Below are 21,843 nucleotides of genomic sequence, written 5' to 3'. Positions count from 1 at the left end.
TGTGTTTCCCTTGAATGCATTTTGTGTGGATAAAACTATGAAAGATAAACTTAATTACATGAAGTCTAATTGTAAACAAAATACTCCAACAATACACACTGTGCTTCTAAGGCCTTATGTAATTTAATTGTTCTGCTTGTTTTATGTGCTTGAGACTATTGTATACTTAAATGTAGCTTTGAATATTGTGAACACTTTGGTTAAGATGTGTTGATTAATAGTAAACAGTATTCCGCAAACTTGTAGTTCTTCCTTTTTTTTTTCTTCAAAGAAATCACAACAATTGCTTACAGTATCAAAAGACTTGGCAATTTCCCATTTATTCTAGGAAATCTGACATCTGAAGCATTAATGCATTGCTATGAATTGCTAGCACATTTCTTTATCAGCAGCTACTGTTCTATCACCCTCCCACCCCCATGCCTGACTTTAGTTCTATTAGCCATTTAGCATACAGACTTTCTGCGGCAAAGCTACTTGCAAACTTCTTTCTATAGTGAGTTCTACTATTGCCTTCTTTGAAATGAAAAGGGTTTCTCATCTTGTGCACTTTGGTGAGTTAATTGAGAAGAAAAAAAATTTGTTTTCAAGCAACCAKGTTCTTGTTTGTTTTTTTGGTCAAGTATGCTTCATTGAATTCCAAAATTCAGAGTATATTCAGGAACAATAAAATTAGATTTAAGGATTTTCATCCCAAGACTTTCAGATACAGGTGTGTAACTCGGCTTCATTACATCATATTTAGGTGCMTAGTTTGATTTCCTTTTCTTACTACCTTGCAGCCATTATCTTTGTTGTAGATGGAAATCACTACTATTTAATGTTTAAGTATTTTCTCTGTGATGAATGAAGCCTCTTTGGAGATTCCCCTTCATGAATTCACAAATAAAGAGTGTTGAAGTGCAATGTTAAGTGATACGGATTGGCTGTAYTTTGGTTGCTGCATATTGCAGGCAAATAATCAACTGTCGTGACAGGAACTGATTGTGACAGGGAGTATTATGGCAAGCTGTAACTGAAAAAGACAGAAAAGCAGCTTTGATGCTTTTGTTTCTGTGTTTTGTCAGTCAGTCTTCAGTATGTGCAGCTGTGTTGGATTACAGTGGTGAGTAGARATTCTGGTCTCTTGCACCATTTAGGCATGTTTAATAATTTCCAGTTTATTCTGATTTATATTTTACACTTGTATTTTTTCAGGTGAGTTGTATTACTTGAAGGAATTAAAACAAGTTTTAGGCACAGCCTAGCTTGTGTTGCAGACTGTTTTGGCAGCATACTTGTTACTGACAGAAAGCAACGCTGAGCTGTTGCAGTGATGAGGAAAACATTTGACATCCTGATTGTCTTATCCTTTTGCCATCGTTTTAGTGAAATTGACAGTGGGCTGTTGTTTAATGTTATAGATGCAATTGTCTTCTGATAAACAAGAGTTGATTCAGCATTCATTGAAAAGACAATGTCTGTGTGTTAGGGAAAAAGAAGAGCGGTTTGTGAAACTCGTGTTGTCATTCTGGGTTTGTTTTTCATGCTTTAAGAGATGTATTTAACGGTAAACTGTCTTGATTTCAGTTCTGGGAATCTTGGCAAATCAACTTTGAAAACAACTTCATACATGAAAAATACAAGATTACCTTCTAAGAATGGGGTCTCTTTGTGACATGTTCTGCTGTTATATTTACAGCTATGTGAAACTCCCCAAACTCCCCTCTCTTTACTGTCTGCTTCTGGCAGCAAAGAATTTATCTTAAAGTCAAAAATAAGGAAAATAGTGTGTAAGTAGGGGGCTGATTGTTTGAAAACTGTGAAAAAGCAGGTGGGGGGGACCCTAGTGGACTACAAGCTGCCCATGAGCCAGCAATACACCTGTACACCAAAGGCGACCAAAGGCTTCATAGGCTGAGATTTGCCAGCAGGTCAGGGGACGTGATCCTGCCCTCTGCTCTGCACTGTGAGTGCAAATGTGTATGAAGTGCTGGGTCTAGGTCTGCATTCTTCCGTAAGGAAGATACGGATGTACTGGAGCAAGTCCAGTGCAGCTATGGCTGAAGGGCTGGAGCATCCATGATTGGAGGAGATGCTGGGGATGTTCATCCTGGGGAGGAAAAGGTTTGGCAGATATTAAGTGTTGTGTGTGAGTATCTTGGAGCGGGAGTGGGGAGAGCTGGATACTCCCCATACTGCCCACTGAGAGGGCAATCTGAAATTGGAAAGCAATTTTTTTTTTTTTTTTTTTTTTTTTTTTTTTGTGAGTAAGATCAAGTGCTGGGACTGACTGTGGAGTTCTCATCTTTACACATAGTCAGAACTCAGCTATACGCAGCTCTAGGCAAACAGCTACAGCAGACCCTGCTCKGAGCACACGAGTCAGACCAGATGGTCTCAAGGGTTCCTTTCAGCCTCTGTCAGTCTGTGCACACCAGCTCAGAAGTGGCGACTGTTTAGTTAAAAGAATCACCTTCATTTGGTGTTCCCTACTTTTGCTGCTTAATTTTTAAGCAGCAGCAACACTGAATACCTCTGTGGAAAGAGCCCTTTTTCTTTTAGTCCTGACACCATCACTCTTCAATGCGCTGCTGCTGAGGCAGACTCATACCAAATTTTATACCACAGACTGTCATCAGAGATCACAGATTGCTACAGTGTACTACAAAAGGAAGGTTGAAAAGCTAGAAGCAAAATATAAACATGCTATCTGGAAAAGAGAAAAAGTGCTTGAAAGATACCTTAAACACCATCAAAGATGGAAATGTTGCTTTGACAACCACTATTATGTTATGAGATTGGCAAGCAACGGAGACAATGAAGATAGGGTTCTTTTGGGTTATTTCAATAAAGTTGGATAATAAGGTTAATTCTACTTCACTTGAATAGTGTTTGTAAAACAAAAATAAAAAATTTGGGGGAAGTCTGTCATGAGCTAGTAACTGTCAGGTTTCACTCACAGAATAATTCACAATCAGATAATTCTGATTGTTGAAAGTTAATGTGAAAACCCATTCAGCTTAAGTACCACTAGATTGAAAGATAAGCATGATACAACCTTACAACTGTTGACATATAGAACTTCATAAGCAATCTGAGTTGTGAGATTATTAATTGTAAAATAGCCATACGTTTCCGTAATAAATGCTATCGTATKATGATAATAATTTGTGACGTATATCTTCACTTTTTAATTTCTCAGTTGTTTTCTTTCTGTGAAAGGAAATAAAATACTAACAAACATCAGGTAACATGCTAAGGAAAATRCTTTAAAAAAGAAGACAATGTAGAAGAAGTTGTCTTAAAAACATATTACTCTTCCATGAGTAAGGGCCAACAGTAAAAAATTTTCTCAGCATCAGCTTTTACCCAGAGGTAGTAGTAAGGTGTCTTAGTCTAATAATGTATTTCAAAATAATGAGAAAACCTCAAATGGTTTTGTTGCTTAGAAGAGGTTTTGTGGTTGGTAAAGGAGACATCGTAGAAAAAGTTGTTAGTGTTTAATTTTCAAATTTTTTTTGCTTGAAAAAGGCAAATAGTTTTCTAACCCTCAATGAGCACTGCAGAGAAGACATGAAAGATGTTGATGAGATCGTAAATATACTTTCATCTTAGGCTAGAAGCTGTGTGCGCCTCAAGCAGGTAATTGTGCCTTGTCTCCTCGAGCACTGGGTATATCCATGTGAATGTAATTAGGCTGTCATACATTCCTTATTTCCAAAGCCACAAAGGTTTTTGCCTGAAGTTGTCTTCTGGAGTCAGGTAAATGGTGGATTGACTAAAATTCTAAAACTGAGCTTATGCCAAAGATCCAAATAAGTCTTAAGCTAGAACAGCATTTCAGGCCATTTGATCAGTAACTCATCGAGTAGMTCAAGGGCACATAATGGCACTGCAAGTCTTTCTCCAGCACCTTAAGTATTGCAAAAGTGCTTAGTTGAGCAACTCATCTGCTTTTAGAGGTCATGCAGTCTAAGTGCACTTTAAATGTAAATGTTGTAAGGCATTCTAAGGAGAACGAGGAGTGTGTGGATAAAAATCACCAGCAGCTTTGTGAGGGCATTACTGATTTTGGAGACACATATGATGCATTCGGAATTTGCCCCAAGTATTTATTAAAATAAGTTTGCTTGTTCCGTTTGGTAGACGCTGCATACTCTTTGGAACAGGAACAGAACTATCTGGTCTCTGGTTTAAAACGGCCGTCAGGGTGGTGCTGTTTTGTTATATTGATGGCAATGTTTTGATTCATTAGAAACACATTCACAAAAGATTTGGGTGATAATATATAAGTACTAATGAYGCATTGTGGCTTTCAGACCTTTCTATTTACCTCTTTATTTTCTTTCTGGCTAAACCTGCAGTGTGCAGCACAGAGAAAGGCAGAGTATTGCATGCCTTACTTAGGAGAGTTCTGTTTGTATTGTAGTGTCATTTATAGTTAGCAACAAGATTTAATAAAAGTTGCTCCCTGTCAGAGGTTTTTTGGCTGCCAAAGTGGTGGAACACAAACCACATGTTGGAACCAGAACAGGAGGGTAGACAAAGAATGCAGCTTTGAAAAAATGTGTGAGTTCGTTTTCTGCTGTATTTGTAGAACCCAGTGCTCTCTGCCCATCTTAGCAGGTGTGTGATAAATAATGTGTCATTATGTTACTTATGATTCCTAAACAAAGAATGTGTGTCTTGGTTTAAGACCATTTGGAGGAGAACGCTCTGCAATGAATTGCCTCTCTGTAGGTTCAACCAATCCCTTTCCACCAATAAGGAATGAACACAAGTAGATGCGAGTGAAAAAGTAACAGATAATTAACAATGGGGACAGCAACAATCAAGCAATAACAGCAAATAACCACCAGATCCAAAACTGCAAAACCTCTCAGACTCCACAAAACAGAGACCCAAAATGCCAGAAACACCTCGCAGGATGACACTCCACAGCCGAGTGTGTGGTTCAAAGGACAAAAAGGAAAGGTGGTGTCAGTCTTATCCCATTGTCCCCCTCCACTCTGCTTTCCTGCAGCTGGAGCTCTGGCTGGTGTTCTGCGGATCAAGGGACAGAAACCTGCGGAGGAACTTGGCCTTTCTCTCGGCAGGGCATGGCAGGAGCAGTCAAGGCAAGGTGGCTGGGTTGGGGTGGCTCTGTAGTCTTCTCTCCTAGAGCGGGGACCGATGGATGTGGACCAGCTTGCTGGAGCAGGACCGTCCCTGCTCGGTGCGGCAGCGACAGGCGACACCTGTGGGATTTGCCTCCATGGCAGCTCAAAAATGTCAACTGCAGACTCTGCAAGAAGAGGGCAAAAAAAGCCAAAAGAGAACCCCCAAAAGGAAAAGGCTCGGCATAAGCAAAGACGAGGAAGCCAGTGAGCCAAAATCCACGAGGCAAAAGGGGATGAGCTGCCTGTGAGACCCGACTTCAAAAGCATCTGTGAAAACAACCCCCTACTCCCAGCTTCCCGGCTGCAGGGTCTGAAAGAGGCAGGAACAATTCTGGGCACACATAGATATGAAATACAATAGCATTTGGCGTTACCGACGACAGTTTGGGATAATGCTAGAAGCTGGGATGAGATGAAGGCTGTATGTGTTTCTTTGTAGCCACAAAATCTTGAGAGTTCTGTTTCAAGCAAGTGTTGAAATTCACTTGTCAGTAACTAGAGCTCTTCAGAGACATGAGATATCACAAGGCATGATAAAACCACAAGGACTAGCAAATCTGAATATGGGGTGCTGGAGGAAAATCCCGAATAAAGGAGATAAGCTAAACATTGAATTTAAGCCATGGTTATTTCAGACAGTGCAACAATGCRTTATTGTCCTGCCATATTTTCACTTTTTAATGTAAAGAAAAAGATTTTATGCAAGGCATTTTTCATGCATTACAAAATCACATTGTGTTTTCCCATGTATGTCTGATCTGTCATATTTATGTTTGCTTTATGCAGAACTTTGCATCAGTAAGTTTTTTGTCTCTACTTCCAAGCAGCAAGTGATAGGAAAAGGGAAAATGTCCTTATATGGCACYAGGATAGGTTTGGATTGGATATCAGCAAAAATTTCTTCTCCAAAGAACTGTCAGGAGTTTGAACAGGCAGGATTTAAAAGATGAGTAGACACAGTGCTTGGGATCTTGGGTTAGTGGTAGACCTAGCAGTGCTATGTTAATGGYTGGACTTGATGGCCTTAAAGGTCTTTTCCAACCTTAGCAATCCTATGGATTCAATGGGGAGTTGCTATTTTAAAAAAATAATTATATATGAACAACTGTGATCATGTGTGAACAAAGCACTATTACTCATTTCTGATTATCACTTTGTCAGTGTTCAGCAGCTATTCTGAGTCAATGTGATGTGAGGACATGGCCACAAGAATGTGTGTGTTGAATTGTAATTTTTTGTCCTTTTTTTTAAATTTAATCACTTGTTCTGGATTGTAATTAGCACAGTATGACTTCAGTAAACAATGGTATTTTATAAGTTACCAGGAATCACCAAGGTGTGTATGTTTAAAAATTAATTAATGTTTTGAAATATACTCATTTCCATATACCATGGCTCTGTTAGACATACAGCTATTGAATAATTGTCTAGTTCCTTGTAGTCAATTATGTGATCATTTCGAATAGCCAAAAATTAGATTCTTATTCTTAGTGAATCATTCAGCTGGCTGCAGTGCTTTTCTAAGCTTCCCTTTTACAGTTTATAGGAGTTTTTTTCTTGTTAAAATGGTCTAATTAAAGAAGTTTGGTTATGATGATGCGAGCTGATTCGCTATGTTAAGCTTATAGGAAACATAGAGACTCCTGTTTCCACATCTAAGTATTACATTGTTGCAGCTTTCTGCACTGTGTAGACTGCATTTGGATAGGGGTGTGCAATAAAGTTCTTACCGAAATGAACATAGGGATTTCTTAAATGTCAGTTTTTCTGTAATAACACTGTGACCCACAATAAATGCATGATTACTTACGCTTTTTTTTTAATTGTGTCACATTTGCACATGGCTTAGAACATGCAAACAGGTTAGCAACTGATACACAGTAAATGCTTTTCTTGTAGTAAATGCTCTTAAAAAGTATTGTAATTGTCAAGTAAGCTGTCCATCTGTCCCAGTGCTCCGTCTGCAACATACGTAGTCAGAGGTGTCATTTAGGAAGAGCTTGTGGACTGAGTACTCTCTGTTGTCAGATCTTTTATTGCTCCAGTGACATCCTGAATTAGAGAACTAGAAATGTTAGGGCTACATTCAAACCTATGCCTYTGAATCATTAGTGTATGGTTGTGTTTATTGCCCTTTTGAACTTCTTGATACTGTTGTTCCATGGCTACCAATCCCACAATTTTGTCACTCTGAGAGAAGTGCTTTCTTTTCTCTGTTTTTAAATCCATCTTAAATTTTCACTCCTGGAAGAATGTCCTCCATTTTGTTTTTGTAGAATTTGGTGAACAGTTCTGCTGTCATCTTGCCCTACTATTCCCTCGCAGATTTCATGGTTTTTCTTGGTAAAGGAAGTGCTCCCTCTGCTTAATCATTTAGTTGTCCTATGCTATGTCCTGTTTGAGAAGTAGTGCACACTCAGCATGCACTAAGAAACTGCATTGCTGAAAATATGTGCATTACCTAAAGCTTACGCTTTCAAATAACCTGATAGAGACACAAYATGTATTATAGAGAAACAAACATGGTGTATTAATATATAATTTAGTCGTTATGCATTATGGATGAGTATTTCTATGGAGATTTTTTTATTGACTTTTGAGACCATTAGAAAAAAAAAGCATAGTATTTATGGGATGTAGATGCTGATACTGTTTCTGTGATAGTATATTTTTTTAGAAGAAACCATGTCTCCAAAGGATTTAGATTTTTTTTTAGCATAGTTAAAGCAATGAAGCTATATACCAGTAAATGCTTTGAGAACTAATTTAAATAGTCACATTTAACTTACTAGTGAAGTTATCTGATACGTACTATAATACTTAGATGTGATATTTTTGACATAAAAATGTGCATATACATTGATAACTCCTGAGGTGATCCTTTCTTTTAACACTAGGAAATTTTTCTGAGAGGAAAAAACATCAAGTATCATAGGTATCTCCACTACTTTTTCTGGATTRTGCTTCACTGTAACTGATTATTTCTTATGCCAYTGTTTGTCTTGAAACACCTAGTTTAATAATTTTTTGAGAAGTGCAACAGCAAAGAAGCAACTAAATTAATAATATGAGGCTTCAAAGGCTCTTGATGATTAAGTCACATGTTGCCAGATGGCTTGTTGTGATGTTTGCTGCTGTRAGAGTGCTTGAACTGAGGCAGTTGCCCCATGCTGATGTGGCCAGTCTCTCTTGAGTAGAGATTGCCGTGTTCCTTAGCTACACACACCCATTTCTTCCTGCAGGCTCTGTGTCGTCCCTTGCACTCTCGTCTAGCTCTCCCTCTCCTCATCTCAGTGCTTCTCAAGCCCCTATGGCATCTCAGAAATCCTCCAACCTGCTGCCAGAGGAGGATGAGGCTTCACGGACTGCATGCCACATTCTGCATCTCAGTGGCACAGAGGAGAGCAGACGAGAAGGGACTTGCTGCAGGAAATGTTTGGCTATTCCTGATTTCGTCAGGGGAAGGTTGTTGCCAAGTAGCCAGAAGGCCAGAGGAAACAGAACGCTACAAAAACATGTCTCTGCTCCTAAGTATTTCCCTTCCATCTTGTAGTGGAAAAACAAAATAACAGGAAACAGAGGATGTGGAAAATAGGAAGTTCCACTGGKGAAAAAGAAAAACAGTTAAGGCAAATGTTCGGCCTGCTGAAGGCCCAAAGATGGATCTGCAGTTCAGATGAAAGGAGTTTGTGGTTAGGTAGTGGAGGCCAAAACCAGCAGAATGAGACAGCAGAAGGGGAGATGCTGGTAGAAGTGAGAGATCTTGACTAGACAAAATTAGTAAAGGGAAAAGTTAAAAGAAAAATAAAAAAGAGTTTAAAGCATTTGTCTTTATAATATAAAACATTTTTTGAAAGAAAAATGTAACTAATCCAAATGGGAATGGAGAAATTAATACATAGAGAACTGCCAAATACAATAAAAATACAGAGGAAAAAAGAAAATGGAAAAATGAAAGGAAGTGGAAAGGGGAGAAATGCCCTTGTTTTACTTATTTTCCAATTCCTTTGTTTTATCACATATCCTTGGGAAATCAGTTTATTGTGATAAAAGAATGTATTTCTTACAATGGCAAATCCTCTGCTTTTATTCACTATTACTGAACCAGGGCTAGAACAGTGATCTCCAAATGTTTTTTGATCATGCACCTCTATCAGTGGGATCTTTTTGAGCATGTAATAGAGACACATATATTTGTTTATAAATTGCATACATATACTATTCTCTTAATGTATTATGTACATTATAAAACTTTTACAAAAATAAAAATTAACACTGAGATAAAAATGTAAACATACTATTTTAAATGTATTTTTTTTCATTTCATTTTATTAATGCTAAAACCCATATTCCTTYGCTTCAATGGATTGTCTGGCACACATTCTGGGAAGAACTTTTCTCTGCCACGCACMTACTTTGGAGGACACTGGACTAGCCCCTAATGTGATGAGCTCTCTCCAAAGCTACTGCTTACATTTCTGATGACCTTGGTGAGAAGATAAGGAGGGGGCCTCCTTATCACAAGATGCAGAGCCCCTTCAGCTCTTCATAAGTGTTTTACAGTAGTGCACAGAAACAGGTTCTGACATAGCTGCTTAGGACAGCCAAAATCATTGATCAGAATGATCATTCAGCCTGACCACACTTGAATATTCTAGATTCTGTTGTCTTATATTTATCAGCTACAGGGAAAAAATAAGACTTTTCAAAAAGTATGCAAACTTCCTGAAATCAGTGGCCATGGCTGTCTCTAATCTAGTTAGGGCCAAAATAGACCTACAACTGTTTGATACAGACAAACTAGTTAGCGCCAAAATAGACCTACAACTGTTTGATATGGGATTTTTTTTTTTAGTCTTTTATATTTTTCTAAGTTTCTTCTCAAAGTAGGATCAGTAAATTGCATTGTGCACATCCTTTGAATTAGATCTACAATCATGCTTTCAGTTGCACAGGCAAGATTAGACACACTGCTTCAGGCACAACTTTATTTACATATGTTGACTTTTGGTTTTCAAATGTGTTTAATGTAACACATTTCAAAGTAGTGTGGCATTCAAAACTTTGTTAATAAATTATACTGGGCTTTCTTGAGAAGGTTAAGTCCACAAACACCTGCCTTTGTTTTGCCATTTTCCCATGTGCTTTCCAGTGGAAATTGATATAAACCTTTTTTTTAGGAAAGGTAGAGGCTGTAAGAATATAAGCATGGACTTGTATTTAAAGACTTTTTCTTTATATCTGTTTAACAGCATTTATATTTAATATTTATGTAATTGATTTTCTTATGCCTTGAAGCAGCAATTTGAAGCAGTAACAAAAGTCAAATGTTGATAGTGAGAAAAAAMCTATGAGAAAAAAATTGATTATTTAAAGGTATTTTCAGATTAGGTTTCATTTGAAAGCTTTCTGACATTCTGTATGCCCTCTGCTGACACATAACTGAATTACCAGACATTGATACATCTAACATGCTAGCCTAAAAAAATCTTTATTACCAGCAGATTATCTGACACAGTCTGCAATGGAAAGGCTCTGGGTCTGAGTGCTCTTGAAATGTCAAAATTCATGCTAGCACAAAACCTGGCAAATTATATTTACCCCTTAAGGGAAATTCATGCTTACATTTCAAATATGTAATTGAATTTTAGTGTTTGAGGGGAGGTTTCTGACTTYATGTGTTTCCTTATAAGAGTCTGTCAGTGGTATTGACCAGCAATGTTAAAGACTCGAGGACGAGAATGGGTAGACCCCAAAAAGATGTGTTTAAACTTCCTAGGGCTGACCTTTCTGCTGGAAATATTAGAAAAGACAGTAATGGTTACAAAACAGACACCGGTTTGCACTGAATGGGACTGAGGAGATTGCTTGTCTTCAGTGTCCTTCCCCACGGTGGCATCAGGCAATTCCTCTGCACTTTGTTTTCTACTTACTTTATAAACACAAATCCATCATTCTTTTAATCTGCTGGAGTGCTGGTTGAAGTTGACTCAAAGATAAAAGGGTCTGTATCCTGTTGGGTCTCTGCTGTCCTTTAAGCAGTATTTAACGACTATACTGTTCATRAGACAATACTGGCAGAGTCATAGGAAGACCGCACTGCATTGTGACCTAGATCAGCATCAATCAGATAAACTTAAAAAAGAGGCCTACATAGCTGTTTTTTAGATTTAGTTGTAAATAGAATGCATTCTATGAAGTTTTGTACGAGATCTGTTTTACAGAGATTGTTTATGAGCCTTTTCAACAAGGAAGGGCCAGTAAACTCTCTAATACACAGTCCAGTATATTGAAAACATATATTGGACCATAAAAAGTCTTGAGTTTATCCCTCTCCCACAACACAAACTAACCCAAGTCCTTTTAATTTACCTCCAGTGTTTTGAACCTCCAGTGGGCACACAAGTTTTATTGTCAAACTCCAGCTTCAAAACAGAAACTAAAGTTCATTTTTAAAAGAAATATTAGATTCTGATGTAACTGTAGTTTTCTAAAGAGAGACAGTAAGGCAAATGTTATTAAACTTCAAGCTAATGGAAGAGTCATGGGCGCTGACAACACCAAATGTGCTTGAGGTTTCACATTGATTTACATGCTGCTACTTGCAGGACCAATTCTGAGATTCTACATGCTGGGTCTTGAGGCTATCAAGCACAGGTACCTGTAATCAGTGTGTACCTTGTGTATATAACATGGGAGAACACAGTTTTGGCCTCTATCCACAGCTTCTCTGAGTTTAACCCATTTGTATTTCAGAGGAGATTAAAATGAAAGATTAAATATATTTATGTCAGCCAGACATCAAATGTGTGAGTCTCCTGCTTTAGATTTACACAGTCCATAGTAAGATACAGCTTTTTCATTGCTAGTGTTATCTAAATGCTCAGAAGAGCCTCAAGGCATGAGAATTTTGTCCTAAGTTCTGTCCCTTCTAGACCCTGTGCAAAGTCTAGGAATCATCATTTTCAAAGCTTTCTTACTCCATGTTCACATCCAAGAAAGTGGCAATCACTTGGAAGTTCWATTCAGATCTTAACCACTTCTCTAACTTCAGTTCTAGCTCAAGACTAGTCCAAAGAAAAGAACAGGCCTCCTGTTTTGGATGTTGTCAACTGCCTATGAAAAAGAGAGCGTGTTATTCACAAAATTAGAAAGTGAAAGGTTATAGCTGTCTGCCTTCCTCATTRAGGGAACATTTGCAAATACGGCTAGTGAGAAGGACAGCATGTATATCAGGAGGAAAACAAAACTCCTTTAAAGGGAGGAAGAAACTCCATTCCCCTGGCAAGCAATTCCAGTTAGCAAGTAAGTGTTCCACTCCAAGTTTCAATAAGAATATGGCACTAACCAACAGTTATCATCCACTCTAACATCTTTTTCTCCAGTTAGTATTAAAGTGATTATTAATATTTCCCTTTAAAATGCGGTTACTGAATTTCAGGATTAGCACCCATGAGACCTATGGGAGCCACTCATGTCTTTTGTTGTACCAGTCAACAATCTCTGTTATTAAGTTGATATACTTACTTTGAAASTTAATTCTAGAGCTGCAGGCATTCCAAGGCAGATTATTAAGATTGTTTGAATATATTTGTATAGTATCTCACTAGAAATTTAGACACTGAAATGTAAATACATCACATAAAACAGGATTCCTTTTTTGGGGGGATGAGAGAGAAATAGTAAACGAAAACTTAAAAACTCTGAAGACCAAATAAAGCCATGTATTAAAAAAAAAAAMAAMTCACTACTACTGGATAATCCTTTAGATTTGTCTGTAGCAACATATTCCTGAGTATTTGCTATGCAAGATGGATGGATCAGGTAGTACTGCTTTAAATTCAACAATATTCTATAAGAAAAGATCCAAAATAACAGCATGTAAAGATATTTGTAAACATTTACGTCTGATTTTAATTCATTATCTGTGCACAAAATAAATAYTTTGCACTGGGGAATAGGTTTTAAAAGTGAATGTGATTTCTGTACACTCTGRCTTTCAGACAACTTGTGATCTATTGTCACATTTGTCTGATTCCAAAAAAGTGTCTTCTGTCCCTGGTTACACGTGAGAGACTTGTGAAGCTGACCAAAGGTAAGCCATTACCAAAAATGCAAAAGAAACAGGCAGAAGACTCTTTTAAAGTCTTTCTGTTGAAATGGCAAACCACAAAGATTAAGTTAGTATCTAATTGTGGTGTGTTGACCTTGGCTGGATGTCAGGYGTCCACCCAGCGACTCTATCACTCACCTCTTCAAATGACAGGAACCTGTTCCACTGCGGGCTTCCCATGGGATCACAGCCTCCTTCAAGCATCTCCTTGCTCCAGCCTGGGGCTCCTTCATGGGCTGCAGTGGGATTTCTGCATTCCTGTGAACCTCCGAGGGCTGCAGGGGCACAGCTGCCTTGCCATGGGTGGCACCATGGGCTGCAGGGGAATCTCTGCCCCAGCACCTGGAGCACCTCCTGCCTCTCCATCTGCAGGTCTGTTTATCTCACATGTCCTCACTCCTCCCCAGTGCAATAATTTACATAAATTAATTGATTTTTATCTCCTGAAAGGTGTATGACTTGAAAGACTAATGTCAAAAGTTACATTATTACATTAATTGCATAACAAATGAAATAAAATAACAGTCTATAACTTTATAATAATCCTTTCTGCRTAGCAAGAGATTTGATTTAAAGCATCCATGGCTTTGGAAAAAGCCTGCCTCTGTCTTTTTGGTTAGCTGGAATGTGAATGTCTAAGACTTTGTGTCCAATTGCTGAGTGCTTCAAGGAGAGGACACAAATTTTCCCAGTTTCATACAGCTTTTTTTTCAGACCAGCATGAATCTGGTGCTTGTACAGGTGGAGGTTTAGTCCAAAGCCTGTGTGAAGCTCACCACTGCAGAAGGAACTGATGAAAGCTGCTGCATTGCTTTGGCCTCATCTGAATTTTAGTCTGAGCCCATGAAAAGGTCCAATTATTGTATTAGCTTCGCACYTTGGTTATTTGTTATGCTTGTATAAATTGTGAATATATGGTGGGAAACACCAGGCTTTATGGAAAATATTGTCCAAATAAATCTTGTAGGCAAGCTCTCATACCTAAAGTCAGCAAGGCTTTCTCTATGCAGTTATTACCTCTGATTCTCTAGAGGCCTGGTTGTAAGGTTCTTCTCGTAGACCGCCCCATCCAAGTGTAGCATTGTTCCAGAAATTGACTTCATGTAAGTTTTTCATCTCTATTCAGTTTGTGCTCTGCCTAATTCAAAAATGAAGAAAATTGCTTAGACAGATATTATACCTTCACTGTGCTCATCTTGAAGTTTCAGCTGAGAAATCATTGTCTAAGATATCATTGCTGACTGATTTTTGCATGCGTTATGTTCAAACATGAAGTATKTTGCTAGCTGTAGTCTTTTACTTATATTTATTTTTCCTGTGTTCWCTTTTCCATGCAGCTTGCTCCACAGAATTTTGCAGAGGTAGGACTTCACTATAAAATGTTGGTGTCAGTCCAACATGTACGTATGCCTGGCTCAGTAAATATGCTTCTACTGCAAAAAAAATAGGAAATAGGCTAAGGGAGTGGAACCAAAAATCAAGAGAGAAACATAATAGTGGTAGCAAGAGAACTTGAAGGGAAATTAAAGGGTCAGCAGAAAAGAGCTTTCCTGACTGAGTAGCCTTATGTGTACAAAGAATAGCAAGCTTGCACTGTCTTGCCTTCAGCACGTTAGAAACTTTATTGGGTATTTTTCCTGTCTTTTTTCCTCTCATTGCATACTTAAAATTAAATGACAGTATTTGAACAGACAATAGGGAACTGATGGCCTATTTTCTTCAAATGTTATGGCAAGAGTTATTATTTTGTGTGGCTCCTATTTTGCAACTGACACAGAACAGGAACTTGCTGTTCAAAACAGAACACAAACAATATGAAACGCAGCTCGTTCTTTAAAGCTTACTGATGTGATTATGATAGCATATGGTACTACAGGTTGCTGGGAAATTCAAAGTTKGTGTACACAATTACAGCTCTAAACAGTTACTGTTCAGAAATACTTCTAAGGAAACATCATCTCCATATTCAGTGGTAACTGATAAAGCAAAAAGACTTTAGAGATTATTTAGGGAGAAAGGAGAATGAAAAAAAAAARMMCWYTTKTKTTTTTTTTTCTTAAATCTAAGGTGCCCGCATTCTGGAGCATATTGCAATTCTCTTTCTGTCTTCTTTAAATTAATGGGTAGCAACATTGGCAAAAGAAAAAGAAAGATGCTGAGATATGAAATAGTTTCCATGAAAGAGACAAAGAAGTATGTTCTGTTAATACATGTATTATTATTTCAAGAGACGAGCATGAGGGAACATGATGGAAATGGTGAGTAAGGACTAACTTTCAGCATAAGAACTATGGGATATCATATGAAATGAGTCACTTGGAACCTCTGAAACCAAGAGAAAGATATTTCTTGTTACAAGAAGCAGTTCTGCTACAGAGTTCCTTGTCACAGGACATCACAGACGCTAGTGCAGAAAGCAACAGATTCTTTAACAGAAGCTGATAAAAAGAAGCATATCAACAGTGACACAGAGCTGCAAATCACTGGAAGAAGGGGAAGTGATCTACCAMGTTTTGATGTATTTTACTTAACTTTTTAAATATACTCTCGTAACCTCTCGTCATCAGCTGTTGGATGGAGCCTACTTTTTTAAATGAACCTCTGCTTTAGTAAAGAGTCCTGTTTTAACATAATTTTGTAGTTTTTGTAAAGAAACATATTGGCAAAACCAGTAGCAATCATGATGCTTTCACCTCAACCTCTTGTTTGAAGAACTGACTTTAAAAAAATAGCATAATGTTTAGGATTATTGAATATCTCAACMTGAACCAGATGTTTAAGATCCATGTTCTGCAGAACTGCAAATGCACCTCAAAGAATGAAAGTATTCATTTCTGTTGGGCAAAGAAGTACTTCTTGTTTTTACATTTGGCTGTCATTCATATGAGACGCTTCAGTTCCTGGAGTTTTTTTTTGTAAAAAAACAAAAGGTCAGGATGATATCCTGTGCACAGAATCCAACAGATAACTTTTCCTGTAACTGTGATTCGCCTTTGTATTTGTTCTTCCAAAAAGGAAAAAGGTTCAGTCAGTCATTTGGTGACACACTGTGCTGGCAAAACCAGAAAATTTACTGGAAGCAGCCGCCCCAATTTTGGAGACGCATGTGATCGCTTTGTTACAAAACAAGGTAAGCATAACTGCCTTAAGGTACAATATTACTTAAACATGCTGAGAAGACCAAAGCTTTCTAAGAAGACTTGCATTAGCAAATCATCATATACAAGAAATGTATCTTGTTACATTTGATGGAAAGTTCTGTTTTGAACTTGGTTTTAATGCCATGGAAATCAGTGTTATCTTAGTGTTCTAATGTTGCAGTTTGCCTTTTATATTTTCAAATAYACAGAAAGAGTTCCTACCTACATATGCTGGACAAAATGAGTACCAGCAAATACAGGTTTTCAGAACTTTCCTTAACTGTATTTGGCACTAATTTAGAAGAAATATACTTTTGTTCTTTTTCCAAAGGTTTTAATGCTTTTAAAATATGTAATTATTCCTGAGCATTTCACCTTGTGAAGACATTTATATTTTATCTTCAATCAGATACATAATAAATAACCAAAAGAAAAGACCAGTCACAATGCATTTCTCTACAGTGGAAGTCAGATTTCTGTCTTTCTCAAAGATTAAAAGAACACAATTTTATCATGTTTTTGGCTTATTCATATGTATCTAGTAATGTGAATGCAGATCAGAAATCTGTACTTTAAGATCTGCTGCTCTTCTTGTAAAATTTACAGAGGTTTAACCAAAATCATTCTCTGTTAAGATAAAAGCAAAARAAAAAAATAAWGACTTAAATTTATCACATAGAAAAATTATGTGCATAATTTAAAAGCAATTACACCAGSCACATGAGATGAAACACAAAACATCATAGATATTTGAAACAGTCTCAACCAAAGTCTAGCAGGCTAGGTTTGTAGGAAATTAATCATTTGACAATTTTTAGTCTGCCTTGTGGATTGCAGAATGTCTCATAATGAAAAATTTCTGACATATCTGGAAAAGTCTGTACACTGTGGCTCTTGTCTCATGAGCACAGCACTCCAAATTCAACTCTCGACCAAATAAGCGACTAGAACCCATAGTCCTTATGRCTGTGTTTCTGGTCACTCATTTACCAATCAGTTTCTATCAATACTTAAACTTAAATGCAAGGCAAATTTACTGTTGCACTTAGCTTGTAAAATTGACCAAAACGTCAACCCAATTCACATTAAAATGAATATTGAAGTGACTTGGAAGGTGGACACCTGCAGTGAGAAGCTTTGCCAAGGAAAAGTTTTGTAAATACAGAAGTCAATCACAGTCACATGTTTTTAATAATGTTGAACTAAAATCTAAACAAAATGAGAAAATAGTATCTGTTTCTTAATGTGGATGGATGAATAGGTTTGGTAKGGAATTGTGACTTTTATTCAGATGATATTTAAAATTTATGTAATAGGTCTTTGTTGCATTTTGTGCTTSATTAAAATGCATTTTTGAAGTGTAAAACACAAAATACAGCTTTCATGTAGTCATTTCTGCTTTGTAGTTTTGTTGTGTTTTTTTTTCTTCTTTCCTTTTGTCTCAATTATTTGCTCCCCTTCATGTGTTCCATCTATGTATATCTGCTTCCCCCTCTCATTTTTTTTTGTTCTTTATATTTATTTTTAACTACTATTCTTTTAAAATCCCAATTTATTAATTCTCCTTTCACCCTTCAGTGCAGCCTATACTCTCTTCATTAACAGAAGTTTTAAAATTATTTTGTTGATTCACTATCAAAGTTTGGTTACAGAGGAGGGAGTCTAAAAGCCACTAAAAACCTAYCAGTTTTTGTTGTTGGGTTTCAACAGTTTATCATCTTTATATAACTCAGAATCCTGAAATTCTGACAAGTTTCTCCACTGTAAAATTTTTGGTAGCAGACAAAGCAAGGGAGGAAAATGACGGGTTGGATTTAGCAGAACTCAGAAATTGGTCACACTTTTTTGTAAAGCTGCAAAAATTAAATGAGTTGCATAGGGGTTGTTTTGACGAACAAGAAAGAAAAAGGCATTGGCGCTTCAGTGAACAGGGGAAGATGGTGCACTGAAACTGCTCGCTACTAAATTTGATTAAAAGTTTCTTCTACGTTCCCCCAATAAGCATTTTACACTTTTGTCTTCTCCCTTAAACTGTTGTTACATTTTAACTGCTGTTACCTTGGTTGAAGCACAGTATGTCAAAGTAAGAACGGATTTTACTGAGAACACACCTTCCCCCAGCCTAGGAAGCCTTTGTATTATTTAATTAATGTAAATTTTATTTTGCCACACGTGCTAAACTCAAAGAGAGTTAATTAAAAATCTGTGTTTTTGATGATAATTTAAAACATGGGTCCTACATRGAAAAGGTATTAAAAGAGAGTACCTGGAACACATATCAGGAAGGCTTAAGTAAGGAAAGAAATATGTACATTTGCTCTCTTATCTCAACAGACCAACAGCAATATTTTCTACGGATCTGCAAGGGAACTGAGAGAACAGGACTTACTTACTCCCTCATATTGCTTCCTTACTTGATCTCTCATCTCCCCTAGTACCTCCTTTTATTCAGAAAGACAAAAGCTACTTCCTTCTCACTTATTTTGAAATCATTAGACCATAGTGATGGCATCAATCATCTCTTTCAAGTCCATCTTTTGCCATTTTTAAACTTTGGTTTAYGGACTTTACCGAAGTTTTGTCTGCTGAAACCCAAAGCATAAAGAAAGAAGACATACCATGTGGAGATGTACTAAGTGCACCATTTGGATTTGATACAGAGATTTCAAATACTTAGGTAATTTCAAAGTCTGATATTTTGCATACTTACAGGGTATAGGGATTGTTTTATTCAAAGGTATCCATCACTTAAAAACCTTACAGTTTGGTGATAATTCCATTCTGTAACAGATCTACAACTTCTTGAAAGGAGGTCATACTGAGGTGGTGTCAGTCTCTTCTCCTGGGTAAAAAGTGGCAGGATGAGAGGAAATGGCCTCCAGTTGTACTAGGAGTGGTTTAGATTAGATATTTGAAATTTTTTTCACAGAAAGGATTGTAAAGCATTGAAACAGATTGCCCAGGGAAGTGGTAGAGTCACCATCCCTCTAAGTGTTAAAAAAAACTCTGGATATGGCACTTGAGGACATGATCCTTCAGTGAATATGGTGGTGGTGCTGGGTTGACAGTTGGAYTTAATGATTCTTAAAGGTCTTTTCCAGACTTAATTTTTCCATGGTCCTATGATATGCCATATATGGTCCTGTGATATGGTCCTGAGTAGTGCTTCTACAGTTCACAGGTATTTGTGACTTGCCTGAGGCTGAGAAGTATGTGTTGTGTGGTTTGTATAAATTATACACACATGTGCACTCCTACACACACACAGAATGCAATATATTTAGTTTCAGACTTCTCAAAGTATGTTGAAATGTTCTACTTTATGCCCGTATATAGTAGTACTGGCAAAAACATCTACATGGGTATTCCTGAAGCAAGCTTTTTTTCAAGCTTGTGGTTGAGAATGTTGTTCAGCAGTCTGCATTTCTTCTTTCTTTACACAAATATATAAAAAAGTAAATACTTTCTGTTCCTGGACTGATATCTTCCCAGTGGATAAGCAGGCCTTACCTTCAATTTAATTTCAGWCAAAGTAATTGGCAAATGTAAGTATTCAGTTTGCATATGTTTGCTGAAGAGAGGTGAGGTTTTACAATTACACGTGCTAGGATGCTTGTGCTTCTGTGCTAACAAAGAAGAGAAACACAGGAGCACTATCAAAGCAAAGATGAAAACGGTGTTATTTGTAAATTTAAGGGCTTTCTTATGGTTTAGTGATAAGGGCAAGTTAGGAACTGTCTCAAACCCTTTTGTGTCTACACTAATTTCTCTTGTCTTGAGTCAGTTATTGCTGTAAATCTGAGGTTTGAAAGCCATGGCGTAAAGCTCAAGCTGTGCCGCAGGGCTGCAGTCGCAGTCCCCTCCTGAGCTGGTGCAGCTGCTCATTCCACTGTGGTCCCTGCCCACGGCAGCTGTGATGCGATGGTTTGCATTAAAACTGCTCTGCAGACTGCAGTCCTGGTGAAATATTGCAAGCAATGATCTGAGTCTGATTTCCAGGATTTCAGACTAATTAAGCTCATTTGCAGTATATTATTTAGGCGCTAGATGTCTCCATATGCTATAAGCACACAAGGGCTACGCTTACTTCTGAACAAAGAGGAGATCGCTAGAATCAGTTAGTAGGGCAATATTCATAGACATACAAGTGGGTTATCCCTTTGTTTTCGTCTGTTTGGAATTTTCCCAAGGAAATAACTGTGTTGGGAAACACTTGTATTTCCCCGAAGCATTTCATTGAGGCATCTCAAATCCGATCAGAGCCTTTTTTTTTTTTTTTTTTTCCTTTCTTTCTCATTAGTAATGAGTTTGGCCCAGCCTCGGTGCACGGAAACGGTGGGAGGTCCCAAACTTAAGAGAAGCCCGTTTTGAGATTTACACCAAAGCTGACAGCCTGAGAGGGTGAGGTGCCCTGAAGCTTCACAATCCCTCTGAATGTCTATAGAAATTGATGCTCTTTGTAATAGCGACAAGCAGGGGATCCCTGAAAGTCAGAACACTTCTTGGGTTTTGTTCGATTTTACCAAAAAAAATACTAAAACCCTAAAGAAGACCAAAACAACCAAAAAAACCCAAACCCACTMAAAATACCCAGAAAGGGGTATCATATTTTCCAGTCGGCTCTTTCCCCTGGTCAGACTGCCCGGACTACAAGTGCCGTAAGTAACTTTTTTCGCTATCCCTGCTTAGCTGGGTCAGCCCGCGTGTACCGACAGCCGCCGCGTGTCTCCGTTCTCCGCTGCTGTCGCCTCCCATGTGCTCCTGGTGTCCCTCCGTCCCTCCCCGCTGTCTCTCCGGAGACTGCAAACTCCGCACACAGCAAATTCCCCCGCTGCCGCTTGGCTCCTGAACTGCTCTCGTATCTCGCGGGTATTTCACACCGCCCCGGCAGCACCTGTGCCTTATACTGAGGAGGATCATTACTATTATTATTATTAGTAGTAGTAGTATTACTATTACTTTAACTCGGACATCGGCAACTAACGTTGTGTCCAGTATTGGAGCTGCAAATGAGCTCTTCGCCACGCTGCCTGGAGGAGAGCCGTAGGTCAGGGCAGGAATGCAGTTCCCCCAATGCTGCTCTTGCCCGCCCKGGCCCGGCTGCTGGAGGAGGCGGCCCCTGGTCCGCCGGCAGCAGCGGGAGGGCCGGGGCGATGCAGTTCCGCGGGGAGGCGGCACGGCCGGGCCGGGCAGCGCGGCGCCCGGCGGAGCGCAGAGCGGAGGGGCGGCCGAGGCGGGCGAGGGGCGGAGCGGCCCCGCTCCTCCCCCGGCGCGGGGGCGGTGGCAGCGCTGGAGGCGGGGCCGGGGCGGYGGGGCGCAGCCGCCTCCGCTCGGGGCCCGCGATCTGGGTCGCCCCGCGGGGGTTGCGGCCGCTGCCAATTGCGTAAGGGCGGCAGCCGAGGCGGGGAGCGGCGGTGTTGGCGAGCAGCCGGCGGCCTCCCGTCGTGTC

General features: G+C 38.7%; 1 protein-coding gene across 2 annotated transcripts in view; it reads left to right on the top strand.

Moving 5' to 3' along the window:
• Positions 1 to 16,264: 16,264 nt before the first annotated feature.
• The window catches only part of CEMIP2 (cell migration inducing hyaluronidase 2), a 54,205-nt gene continuing 48,626 nt past the window's right edge, over positions 16,265 to 21,843 (top strand). The window contains exon 1 of one of the 2 annotated variants that reach the window (XM_057372516.1): positions 16,265 to 16,384. The gene's annotated coding sequence lies outside the window, so the exon portion shown is untranslated. Of the gene's footprint in view, positions 16,385 to 20,769; positions 21,053 to 21,843 lie in introns of those variants that run through there. The other variant, XM_057372509.1, reaches the window with a different exon arrangement.

The sequence above is a fragment of the Malurus melanocephalus genome, unplaced genomic scaffold (assembly GCF_030028575.1).
Source record: "Malurus melanocephalus ecotype Western Australia unplaced genomic scaffold, MMel_1.1 scaffold_7, whole genome shotgun sequence".
Classification (NCBI taxonomy): Eukaryota; Metazoa; Chordata; class Aves; order Passeriformes; family Maluridae; genus Malurus; species Malurus melanocephalus.
The sequence above is the reverse complement of the archived record's forward strand: the minus strand, read 5'-3'. Positions and strand labels throughout refer to the sequence as shown.